This window comes from Strix aluco, chromosome 7 (assembly GCF_031877795.1).
Source record: "Strix aluco isolate bStrAlu1 chromosome 7, bStrAlu1.hap1, whole genome shotgun sequence".
Classification (NCBI taxonomy): domain Eukaryota; kingdom Metazoa; phylum Chordata; class Aves; order Strigiformes; family Strigidae; genus Strix; species Strix aluco.
Window position 1 is genome coordinate 23,264,119 of NC_133937.1, and position 13,057 is coordinate 23,277,175.

Here is a 13,057-nt window from a genome sequence, read left to right on the forward strand (position 1 = left end):
ACTTTTGCATGTCACCAGCAAGGCCAAGAGCAGGGCTGAGGAGATTACTCTGAATCAAGCACTATCAGGCCAGCATTGAGGCAGCAAACTGAAAGATAAGGAGCAGCCTAAGGCTTTGTAATCAGGCTTCTGTTGGGCAAGATGACAACACTGACTTCATCCTGCTGAGGGGAAAAACCTGTAGACTAGATGCAGGAGGCTCACCTGCAGGACTGATTGTTCAAACCAATGATGACCTTAGCAGGCATCTGAGTGCATTATGAAGTAATAACTGGCATGAGAAAAAATCCCTGAGGGGAGGCAAAGCAATAATGAAAACTAATAGTCTGTGCAATCTACATAGTTTTGAACAAAACCATGCCTGATTCTTGCAACAGTGCTCTGTATACAAAAACCTATGTAATATTTCAAAACAGTGTTAAAACAAAAAACTGTTTCAAGACAGTTTGTAAGGTGATGTGTATCAGTGGCTTGCCACTACTGCTCAAGTTCATTGATACATAGAGAAAGTGTTTCTAAATGGCAACTTAGTGACAGTATCATCACCTGTACCAGCACCCACAAGGTACAACAGGCAGTTTGAAGCTCTCCATTTTGTCAACTAACATCTTGGACACTATATGGAGTTCTTTGTTTAAATAATAACAGTTTCTAATGTAGATAGTATTGCTTTCCCATATATCACTTTCTGGTTGTTAGGAAGCCAACAAGGAAGAAGCAGACCATGTGTGAGAACTGAGGTGAGGAGAAAAAAAAATAGAACCTATACATCTAGAATAAAGTTCATGGATAAGAGTAGATGACTTAAGAAACAACATATAAAACCATTACACGTAAATGAAAGCAGACAAACCTGTCCTTTGAGATTTCAAATTAAATATTGTTCCTCTGTCATCTTAGGCATGCTACTGCCACACCTCAAAACAGTTACCTGCTCCTGCAGATCTTTTTCATTTCTGTCCTTTACAAATCAATTGGCATCCCTTAAGTTCTAAGTCATTTTTTTTTCTAAATCAGTAGTCCTCTTATTTTATTATGAACGTATCTTGCAAACTGTTAAGTGCCTCCTTAGACCCGCTCCTGTTAATTTAGCAGGGACTATGTCACACTCAGACCCCCTACATATTCCAAACATCTTTTTATTGACTTCCAAAGCTATCAAAAATTATTTATTGAATACGGCTTCCCCTTTTTACCTACCTATAAGAAAAATAAAATCAGTAGAATGAAATTTAATTTAAGAAAGGCAAGCTCTACCTTCAAAACAAAAACCTGCTGTAGACGTCTCAAAGTATTTGACAAACTTAGAACAGTTCCTGAGAGTAATTTGAGAACAGGTTAAATTAGAAACAGACAGCATACTCATGCTAAGGTCTTCATGGATTCTGTATAGTTTTCTGACTTTATTAACTTATTAACTATTAATGCTGGCTGTTTTTATTTAAGCATTCTAATGCTGTTATAAAGGCAGAAACAGCTATGGAAGTAATAACACTAATAGTACTATAATGTTTCAACATATTTTTGAAAATACAATGTATGCATTTCATCACTCTTATTTCACATGTGACCTCTCTGAAAAATAAAGACTATACCCAGTAAATATTCCATAACCATAGAGAAAAAGCTGAGTCAGGTGTACATTATTTATATAACTGTGTAATAGTTGTACATAATCCAGGTTTGCATAATAATCACCTATAACAACAATAAAAAACAAAACATTTGTTTTGTTTTCATAATTCACTCACCAGAAAAAATTACACAGCAACCTCTACATAGTCTTAGGTGCAGTTATGGCAAGAAGAATGAGCAAGAGGTATTATTACTGTACCTACTTTTAAACTCAGGATTCTGATTTTTAATGCTTTAAATTCAAATATTTGACAAGAATGAATTAAATATTTTAAAACCGTACCAGTACATATTAAAAATAAGCCTAAATTTTATGGATCATTTCCTTCTTAAGTTAATATTGTCTCTCTATTTTATATAGTTGCATATCATTCAACAGATTGTCAGATTATCTGCATACTGAAAGTTTTAAAGTCCTGTATGGTTGAGGATCATGTACTGGAAGTGCCTACACCCAAACACACAATACATAGTACAAAACATCACAACAACATCTACGCTCTTTTAATGATACACTCATAGGCACATCAAATATTTTAAAAATTAAGCAAGCGGGTCTTTAGATTTAGTAGAAAGAATAACAGAGGCAAGCCACATGCATAAAAGCTGCATTACTGTAGAAATGGGATGTTTTTGTTGATATTTAAATCTGTAACCAAAAAAAAAAAAGTACAGTCAAACTGATAAGCAGAGGAAAAAGCCCAGGTTGATCTACACAAGTTCACTGTAGATTAGAGGTCTTTTGCTGGGGCCTTTGGGCCACATTTAGCAAGCAAGAGACAGACAAATCGTACCAAGAATAGGTCTGGGACTCAATACTTGCAAAAATCGGTATGCAGAAAGATCAGAGCTTCCCTTTTTCTTTGACAGAGGAAGGGCCTCAGCTTTCATGCTTTTCTGGCCAATTTTCTTAGCATTCACTGGCCAAGAGCTGAGACAGTCTCTGTCTCAGTTCAAACTTTAAAACCTTTATAGGGATGCATATGGTTGCTAACAGAATAGAGCTTTACTGTAAGCAAGATGGGTAAAAGCAGGAAACCCAGGAGACAAAGGCTACTGGGTTTTTTTTTAAAAATCTGTTGATTTCAACAAGTCAAATGCACCCAAAATGTTTGGGAGAGTTTGGTAAGTGTAAATTCAAGCAAGAACAGCAAGTGAAGGGTTTGGGGGTTTTTTTGTTTGGGCCTTTCTGATCTTCTCAATAGTGTCCTCAGAACTCAAGGGAACAGAAAAGCTGATAAAAGATTTAGAAGGGCATTATAAAGCAAAAGAAAAATAATCAGAGCACCATGTCAAGTCAGAGGAAGGTACATGAGTTTAGAGCATAGTGACTCATGTACAGATAAGATACTTTATTGGCCATCATAGCTCCAATGCTGTTATACCAAATTATTTTGCCTTGCTTTAAATCTGCACACACACCTTCCTCAAATATTTTTACAGCTCTCCCACTGACTCATAAGTCAATTCCATGCAGCTTCCTATAAAGCACACAGTTGAGATGAAGTTCAGGGGTGCACAGAAGCTGTTATACAGGATAATACTGTGCTGTACCATTATAACATTTCTTTTATCCTCAGAAATTTTAGCCTCAATAACAGCTTTATATACCTAGCCAACAGGACAACTGACTGTTAAGGATAAAACATTTTCATTACCAACTTGCATAACAGAATAAAGAGTATATAAAATAAAAGCAGTGGATGACACAACCATGGAGGTAAGCTTTTGGGAAAGCAGAATGACGTTTGTAGAATTTAAGAGAACACGCAGACTTGCCTCTTCTGGAGGGGTGGACTTGAAGACCTCCTGAAAACCCTTTACTGTCTATGCATCTCTACCATTCCTATGCCTATCAGGTAACAAAATTCCAAACAGATGTTAAGATCTGAATCTTGAAAGAGAATTCAGGCAGGCATAGTAGTCTAATACTACACAGACATTTGAAAGATGTTACTGCATATTTTAACACTGACCTGTTTTATAGCCTGCTGTCTAGGGAACTGTTTATTTCTACAAACCACTACTGAACCTGGCTTGCAAATCTAGAATCACAGTTCAAATAGTATGGAGAATTAATTCCTAAACAGACTTCACAGTATTGCTAATTCTTACAGTCATGTACTCAGAAAAGGCACTGTTTTTCTAGAAGTCCCTAGTCGTATCATTATATAACTACTCATAATCTCAGCTTTAAAAACAGACAATTTAGTTATAAAAACAAGAAGAAAATGGGAACAATAAAGGCTTAAGAATTTTAAGACAAAAAGAAAGGTTCCACATTTATTACTTTTAAGACAAACTAATCACAGAAGGGGAAGGATAATGAGGATTTGGAACTTGATGCACTGAACAGTTGGTGCTGACAACAGTTTTCATAATAAAATCAGTTTGTTGGCATGCCCCCAGAATGGATTTGGTTTGAAAGACTAGAAAAACCTGTGAAAATAGATTTCAATTGTAGATATTATCCATTTATTAGTATCACAAATTACCCATTCTTTTTTCTGATTCTATCTTAGAAAAGTAGGAAGGACGATTTACATCCCAAAATGTTGCTGGTTTCCAAGAAATTCCTATTCCTTTATACAAATGAATATACAAAAATTTATAATTAAGACTTCCTATTTCCCCTGATCTCCTCAAGTCATTATCTCCTATTACACATAAATAGAAGTTCTAAGACAGAGTTCCAGAATTTGCTGCATGAACATAATCACAATAAGCAAAACATTCCTCCAAAAATGTTCAGAGTGACACAGAAATTCAGTTAAAAATAAAACATTTGCCATAGCTCACAATTTGTTGGAACAAGAAAAATTCCAGTTGATCACTAAAAAAAAAATGCATTAAATAATTTATGAGACTCAAAAACCCCTCTTACTCATGGTCCTAAACTAATGTTTTAAAAGAATATTCTTTCTTTATAGGAAATCCAGAATGTTTCCATAACTATATACAAACAAATTTAATCTGTGCAACTAGATTGGTAGTTGACAATATCTGCTTAGCACAAACAAGAAAGAACAGTATTAATATTATACTCTTTCTCCATAGCAGAACTGGCCACTAAAGCTAGATTTTTAATGATCACAACATTCTGATACCAGGGTACTATGTATATACTTAATTTTCATTTTATTTCAGGAAAGCTAGATGAGAATGGAAACAACTGAATAGTGCATTTTGGGATTCAACTGTATTCCCAAACAAGTTTAAACGCTGGATTTTAATCTACAAATGCTTTTTGGTGATGTACCAATAAGGCTAGTTTGACTTCGGTAAAAAAAAATTTAAAAAAACAAAAAACCCACAACATTGTCCTGCAAGTTCACACATCTTAAAAAAAAAAAAAAAATCAATAAACATTTCTGTTTCATACTGCAAGCTAGTTCAGCCACATAGTAGAATCCTGTAATACAGTCTCTGAAATCTGTTTTAATAGGGGACCAAAAGGCAACTGGATACCAAAAAACTGTATTTTTTACACACATCATATTTCTGCCAACATGGAATAAGTAACACAATAAAAAGAACAGCATCCAATGTTACATGGATTTGGGCTAAACTAATATAATTTTCAAGTGGGGCAATAAGATCTATCCAGAAATATCCTGACAGATATACTACAGATCCAAGATTTACTGTTCTTTAAAAGAGAATAATTATATAGAGTCAACATCATGACTTTTCCAAAGTTAGGAAACATGTCACATTTCACATATGAGGTAACACTGCACACGCAGCTGGCATTTTTAAATCTCTGCACAAGTAGTTGCATGGTAACATCTTTGTTAACTATTCCATAATTTTATCTGTAGTGGAGGCATACTACATAAAACATATACCCAAAATGTAGGAAAGGTATATAGGTTTCTATGACATGGTGTACTCAGAAGAGTCTGTATTTTCAAAGATACAGAAGGCAAAGAACTGCTTTCAGATATGAGTCTGGAGTACAGACAGTGCAGTTCTGATGCTTAGGAAAGAAAAAACTGCACTTTTCCCTTCTCAGCAAATTACAATAATTCTCCTTTTTCAGAAACACTGCAGACTTCATGTAACACTGGAGGGGAAGGTATGACTGAGCTGTTCTGGTAGATAGCAGCTCACCGAGAAGTCTTGTTGGGAGAAAGGGAACAGTGTTGTTAAGCGATACACTTATTGGAGAGTAGACTTTGATGCGTGTAAACACACAGTCAACCTTTTATTTGATTTGACTCTTTCAGCTGAGACGTAGCTTCTGCAGGTGTCCAGTCTGCAGAGATACAAGGGTATTCTCATTGAGACAAGTATCTCCGATAGGAACACACCCTGAAAACAGAGATACTTCTTGCTTCCCTGCACATAATTCACATTGCAGGGAACTGAAACCATGCAACCATTGAATTTTCTCTTGTGGAAAGCAATCTGTAACTCCACATACCACAGTATCAGGTAACAACTGGCAATATGCTAATACCATACCGCAGTTATGTCGAACCAAAAGTACCAAAGACACAGAAGAATGAAACGGTACCACCCTCCCCAAGAATCAACCACTCCCTCTTACAACCTAAGTCAGGGTAACAGGACACAAGACTCCACGCTATGAAGAAGGAAGGGAAACTGGAAAACATCTAGAGCAAGATCAAATACAAAACTGGATGAATTACTGGTGGACAGGGAGCACTGAGCAATAATTACCATCCTTCAACAGTGTCCTCCAACAGCTGTATCTTACAAGAAGATCATTTTGAAAACAAGCAAAACAAAACCAAACACACAGAACTGAACCCTTAAGTGTACCTATTACATATTGGTAGACACATGAAGACTATTCAAAGGAACAGTTTATTTCATTTGGATGGTATAACTTGTTGGAATTTTACACAGTGACAGATGATGAAACAGTGACCACTACTTTCTAAATTTCTCCTACAAAAATAAAATAAAGAAAAAGCACCATAATTGGACATATATTTAAATTACCCAGGCTATTAATATTGGAAATGCTTCTAAATAGGATTGCCATGGAGGTTGTAGTTAGTGACACATATGAAACCATCCATTTTTATATTAAGTTTCTCCATATTTCATTTTTCTGTCTACTGAGTGAACACCACCACTGAAGTGGAACTTCTTGTTTATACTTCGCTGAATTAAAGAACAGAATAAGAGCAGATGTATATTCAAACCACTAACAGCAGCAACATTTCAAGTGGTTATTAAGGTTAAAATATTCCCAACATAAGCAGCTGTCCAACTGCTTGATTTTATTTTTTCTATTTTTGTTGTCTCTTCCATAAATTCACCATTAAGAAAAGCAAAAGCAAACAAAAAAGGTGCAATCACAACAAAACAAAGTTAATTATGCAAGATTCTGCCCTTTTTGTATGTCCACCTTATTCTTTGGGGAGAAAATGCAAACAAGACTATTCACAAAAGTAACAGCTACACAGAAAAATTTCAAGGGCTCTAAAAGAACCACATTTAAGAAATATTTTTCATCTAAAAAAAGCAGTACTGCAGTAATGCAGATGTACCACAATACAAAAGACTTCAAGAAGCATTATCTACCTGTTACTGACACTTTTGCCTCTCAAGATGTTACAGAAAAGCAGCCCACAGCATAGCTAAAGAGCGAATGTGAATTACAGAACAAACATGGAGGCAGCCTATTTGTCAGTCTCTCCTGCAGTCAGAAATCTAGGGGGTTGCAGCCTTGGATAGATACTCTTCTAGTTTTACTATGCTTCCCATAAGCCTGGTGAATTAAAACAGGTGCAGAGAGTGGGCAGAAACTTGAAACTTTCACAAGAAATACCTGCAATTAGATTATTTTCCCACAGCTTTCAGTAGAAACAATTCATATGCTCACAGAACATTTGATACATTTGAAAGTCATGGAAAGTGTGAATTTTTCTAGTAAAAGTTCGAAAAATACTAACCAATCTCTGCCCACCAATGAAACAATCTGATTATAAATGTATTTTAACATATTTGTCTGAACTGAACAATAACTAACTGGTTGAAAATACATCTTTAAAAAAATATCAGAGTATGAAAATTACCTAAAATTACACCAGAAGCAGAATGATGTCTTCAGAAGGCAATTCAGCCTGAATATTAAAACACTGGGTTTTCTTTTTCCCTTGCAATTTGGTACATAGCTGTAATCCAAAGCAACCGTAGCAACCCTAAAGGAATTAAAAAGGAGGCATTCACATCAAGAAAGTTTCTCAAGAGGAAGTCTACAGGTTGTTCTTTAACGTGAAGTGCTGGTAGTGCACAAAGCAGTAGCTACTCTGCTACATGACCCCTTTTTATCTTGCTAAATTCCAAAGGGAAACCAACTTGGGTTCCCCCAAATACTGCTGAAAGATCTTTGCACTGCTACAGAAATAAATTAACCTAATCCAAGCAACAGAGTTTTGTACTTGGAGTAAAGGAATGCATTATGAAAATGTTAGAAAGAAGATGCAGTGTAACAAAAACCTCAAATACCAGAGATCACTGCAGCAGCATTCTTGCTGTATGCTGTAGCACAGACAGAGAAAAATACTGTGGGAGGAGAGGTCTCACATCAGAGCATTGTCTGAAACAGCAGACAGCAAGGTCCTACTACACAAGGCAAGGTCAATGCAACTGGAGAGTCATCTGTTTAAGAAAACACACTATTATTAGATGCAAGTTATGCAGCACTTGTGCATACTAATAGAATAAAACCATTACCCCAAAAATAAATGTTTTCAAATGGTAACTTTGAATTTGCAATCAATGTTTCCACTTTCTGTGTCTCATTTAAAACATTCAAATGAGTAACAAAGTATACTGAAAATACCTGAGTATTTAATTTTTAAATTACTTATGAAATGTTACAACAATTGAAAATTGCAATAATATATTTAATTTTATTTAATGAGGCAGCTCCACTAACAATGTCATAGCAAATTATTAAATATTACTTACTGATAGCAATGTAGAATTAAAAGTATCCCAGAGTTGACAGCCTATTTAAACTATTATGATATGCCTCAGACTACCATGAGTAAAATATTACAGTAAATATACTGGCCTACAGAATACACTTCCTTGTACAAGACTCAAGCCTCCACTGTCTCCGTAGTCAAAAGTTATGCTGGAGTACATAAGAGTTTCAGATGTAAAGAACACAGAAGGCAGCTCCCTGGGGCATGCCACGCATTCCACAAGGTGGGTGTCCCTGCTACTTTAAATCATTCATTGAAAGAGCTGGTATTATTACCTGCAGCACCATCACTGGCACTAGATAGACTGGAGAAATACAGTGGGCTCTGGAAGAAGGATAATTCTGGTGGACGGTTGAGCTCATTCCTTCTAGCTCTTGTAGTTTACCAGTTTTCAGTAACTGATGGCACACATAGCTTTTTTTTGATGTGTTCGATTATTTATGAATGACTGGGCAGTTAAGAAGTGACAGTTTTAAATCAGTGACAGTAAAGTCTTGCAAAGACATGTCACCATGACAGACTATATGAAACCACCAAGGACCAGACTTTGATCCCATAGTGACATATTTACAAATTAACTACATTTTTTCAAGTAAGATCAAAATTCTGTGCCTCAAAAACAGAAGAAAAAGATTAGAGAGTTCCCAATACAGGAAATGCAAAGAAAAATTGTCACCACTTCACCACTTAAAAAAAAAAAAAAAAGACAGTGAAATATGACCAATATCTGGCAGAACCATGACTGTGGAAACCCCACCCACAAGCAGATATACGTATATATTTGCCAAGACAAATAAAACACTATGCAGAGTAAGCTGAACTACTCTCATATAATATGTACTCAGTCATTTAGGCCCTGAAGTACACGTGCAACAACTCTCCTCTAAATGAGAATAAGTAGGTTAATTCTGTTCCTTCCTGAGCCTAAGGAAAACCACGGATTTCAGGTTAGCATGCTAATAGTTTTCTAAAACAGAGCCACGACGAAAAGTATTATTTAAAAATTAATCAGACTGCATACTAAAGGTATAGACAGCCGTTAAGCTGCTGTGTGCATAATCAAATGATACCATCACTCAAATGAAACCATCAATGGCTGCATTGTGAACAGGCGTGAGAATAAGTCTGTCCATGCTAGAGCTGCATGATTCGTTCCAATGTTTCATTTACCACTATTTTCAAAAAGTATATAAAACAAAAACTATGTGAGTTATTGCTAATAACACTACCATTGTCATTTATAAAGTTTAGTCATGAGCCAATATCCATTTTGCGGTAGGTGCTCTACAAAGAGAAAACAAAACAACCCTTGTTCCAAAGTGTGATCTTTAGTGTTTTAAAAGAAGAAAATCTTCAAGAAATATTTTTGTAAATATGCAGGTAAACTAAAACTAAATGAATCACTAAAAAAAAACTTAATGTTTAATGAAAAATCCCTATGCAAATCATGGACTTCTGATGAAATAATAGATTGGGGTTTGCCTCCTTTGTAACTCAAGTCTTCCTTTAACTAATTCTTGTTTCAAATCCAAGAACTATTGCTAAATTACAGCTGTTCTTCTTCAAGAAAGAAGAGCTGCTAACTTGAGCTAAATGTTTCCAACCATTATAAATTTACCACAACTTTTCACGAACAGTTACAACCGTCACTTTTCATCATGTGCCTTGCTTCTATACTGGATTTCAGTGCAGGTTCTAGTCACTGGATCTTAATATTCATATTTCTCTTACATAGAACAGCCCTTTGAAACAAGAAATACTCTCTTACATGGGTACTTACAAATAGTGCTCAAATCGTTTCACAACATTCTTCTGGATAACCTAGAGAATTTCTTTTTCTCATTTTACAAATCTCCCAAACCTCAAATTATCTTATCATCTCTTTCATGAACTTGTTCTATGATTTCCAGTAAATAGTTTTGAGAAATTTTTTATTCTGCAGTAGAGCTTTCATGTTTCTTGAACTCGAAGTTTTACTTTGGTTTTTTTTTTTCCCTTATGAAATTGTTGGAACACTGGCTTGAACACCACACTTCTATTGGTTAAGATGCATACATTAAATTAATGTGAATTGAGAGGGCAGGAACTCCAGTCTGGTCTGCAGTCACAAGGTCTTAATAACAAACTTCTTACCATGTGTGAAAATATGAATGAACTCATTACAGTATACTAGATTAACACCTCAATATGGCAGATCATGAATAAATTCTATTTAGATGACTAAGAAAGATTTCATTAATCCTTTGTGAATTTATGCACAGGCTGGGCATGCTCTTTGATGACTTGGGCATTTCTCTCTGAAACATTTCCTAATACACAGAACTTTGCCTCTGTTTCTGGCGTCGCCTTGTTTGTTTCATTGCTCCCAAGTTTGTTTAGGTGTTTTACATTTTGTTTTTGTAACAATCACAAACATAGGTTGTTTGCCATTGACTTTTCACAGGATGAGATACCACAGATCAAAGAAGATTATCTGCAGTTGGAAACTGCAGTTCTTAAGTGACTTCTTAAACTGCATAATGGTCACTGCTTTGCAGCAATTGGTAAATGTTTTTTTTCATAATTGGAAGGTTCTCCCCTTTCAAATATATAAATATATAAAATGTACAGGATTGACATATTTAGCAAACTTTTGTCATATACATACAACAGCAAGCCCAATTCCGCTCCTCACACAAGCACCTTACTGTGAAACATGAAATGTTTGACTATTCCTTTGAAGTACAGCTGATCTTTTAAGGATTTCTCTACCACTCCACCCAGCTCTTACACTTCCTTTATCAGGAGCCTAGTTGGCAGCCACCTGTATAGGCTCTTCCCCGTATCACCTGTGCTGGTGGCATCCCAAGAGCGTGCAGCAGAACTGATAAGCATCACGACTGGCCACTTTGGTCCTGATCCTACAAACACTTCAGTGAAGTTACTTCTGTAAGTGTTTGCAGACTTAGAGTCTTTGTAACTCAACCACACTTCACCAAGCAGGCCAAAGAGAAGTCTGGAGCTGGAAGGAATTCATGCACCCTTCGTGCCTGGGCACCAGGGCCTGCAGTGCCCGCGAAGAGGGGCTCACGGAGACCCACCGAGTGGGCGACAGAGACGACATGGCCCCTGCCACTCACACCAGAGGCTCCTTCTGACGCCAGATCTCCCACGAGCTGCACCGCTCTTGGTGGATTACAATCAGCCAGGCTTTAATGTAAAACAGTAACAACTATTTGTACAATCACAATGGGTAAAAAAAAAAAAAAAAGAGAACAGGGAAAGCGAGGGATGAATGTATAACAATGTGGGATATGGGAAACCCACCCCAATATGCTTTTGCAGTTGGGATTTTCTTGAACCCTCCCGGGGGAAGAGGGGGAGCCCCGAAGCACGGGGCAGGTGGGGAGGGCGCAGGGGGGCGCAGGCCGCCGGGGAACGCCGGGGAACACCGGGTCCGGCCACCGGCGGCCCGGGGCTGCGGAACATGGCCGAAAGCGGAGCCCCGGCCCGCCGCCGCGCACGGCCGCAGCGGGCAGCCCCCCGCCGGGGCCGGGGGGGCCGGGGCCCTGCCCCAGGGAGCCCCCGGGGGAAGCGCCTGCCTCGCTCGAGAGCCGGGAACGGAGCCCGGGAAAGCGGGCGGGAGTGAGCAGGGGACGCACCTTTCAGCGTCCCGCCGGCATCTTCCTCCTCCTCGGGCCGGCCGGTGACTGCAGCTGCGGCGGGGCCTCAGCAGCGGAGCAGTCCGCAGGACGGGGCCGCCCCCGCCTCGCCAGCGCTCCACGGCCGCCGCTGCCCGGGGCGGCGGAGCGAACCAGGCGCCTACCCCGGCGGGCCGGGGGCGGGGGCTGCGGGCGGGCGCGCACCGCCCCGCCGGGCCGGGCCGGGGCAGGGAGGGAAGGAGGGAGGCGGTGCCGCGGAGGCAGCGCCGCCGGCTGACTCAGCCGCGGAGCGAGGGCGCGGGGCGGGTTCCCCCGGGACCGCCTCTCCTCAAAGCCGGGGGGCGGGGGCGAATACTCCCGCCGGGCGGCTGCCCCCGGGCCGGGTCGCCAAGCGCAGCCCCCGCGCGGGAGCCGGGCGAGCCCGCCGGCGGCGGCTCCTCCTCGTCCTGCGCCGCGGCGGCTCCGCGCCCGCACAGGCACCGCGGCGAGGGGGCGCGGTGGCTTTGCAGCCCCCCTCTTCCCCCCCCGCAGGCGAGGCGCCCGCCCGGCCCCGTGACGGGTGCGTCCCCCGCAGCGGCACCGCGGCGGCCGGCGCCTCGGGGGGACGCGCGGTCCGCTCCGGGCGGCGTTTGGGCGACTCCACGTCGTACCAGCTTGGCGGTGACCCCGCGGGCGGCACTGCCCCTCAGCTGCACACCCGGCTGCCTGCCCCCGCGCGGCGCGCGCGTGACTCCCGCGCAGGGGATCCCCGAAGCCCGAAAGCGCACCCCGGGTCCCGTCCCGCCGCGGGCCACCCGCCCGCCCTCCCCC

At 40.0% G+C, this 13,057-nt stretch overlaps 1 protein-coding gene across 4 annotated transcripts in view; it reads right to left on the reverse strand.

The window, feature by feature from the left end:
* PLCE1 (phospholipase C epsilon 1) overlaps window positions 1–12,371 on the reverse strand; it is a 164,515-nt gene extending 152,144 nt beyond the window's left edge. For all 4 annotated transcript variants that reach the window (XM_074830927.1, XM_074830926.1, XM_074830925.1 and 1 more), the window contains exon 1: window positions 12,248–12,371. The gene's annotated coding sequence lies outside the window, so the exon portion shown is untranslated. The remainder of the gene's footprint in view (window positions 1–12,247) is intronic.
* Window positions 12,372–13,057: the final 686 nt, after the last annotated feature.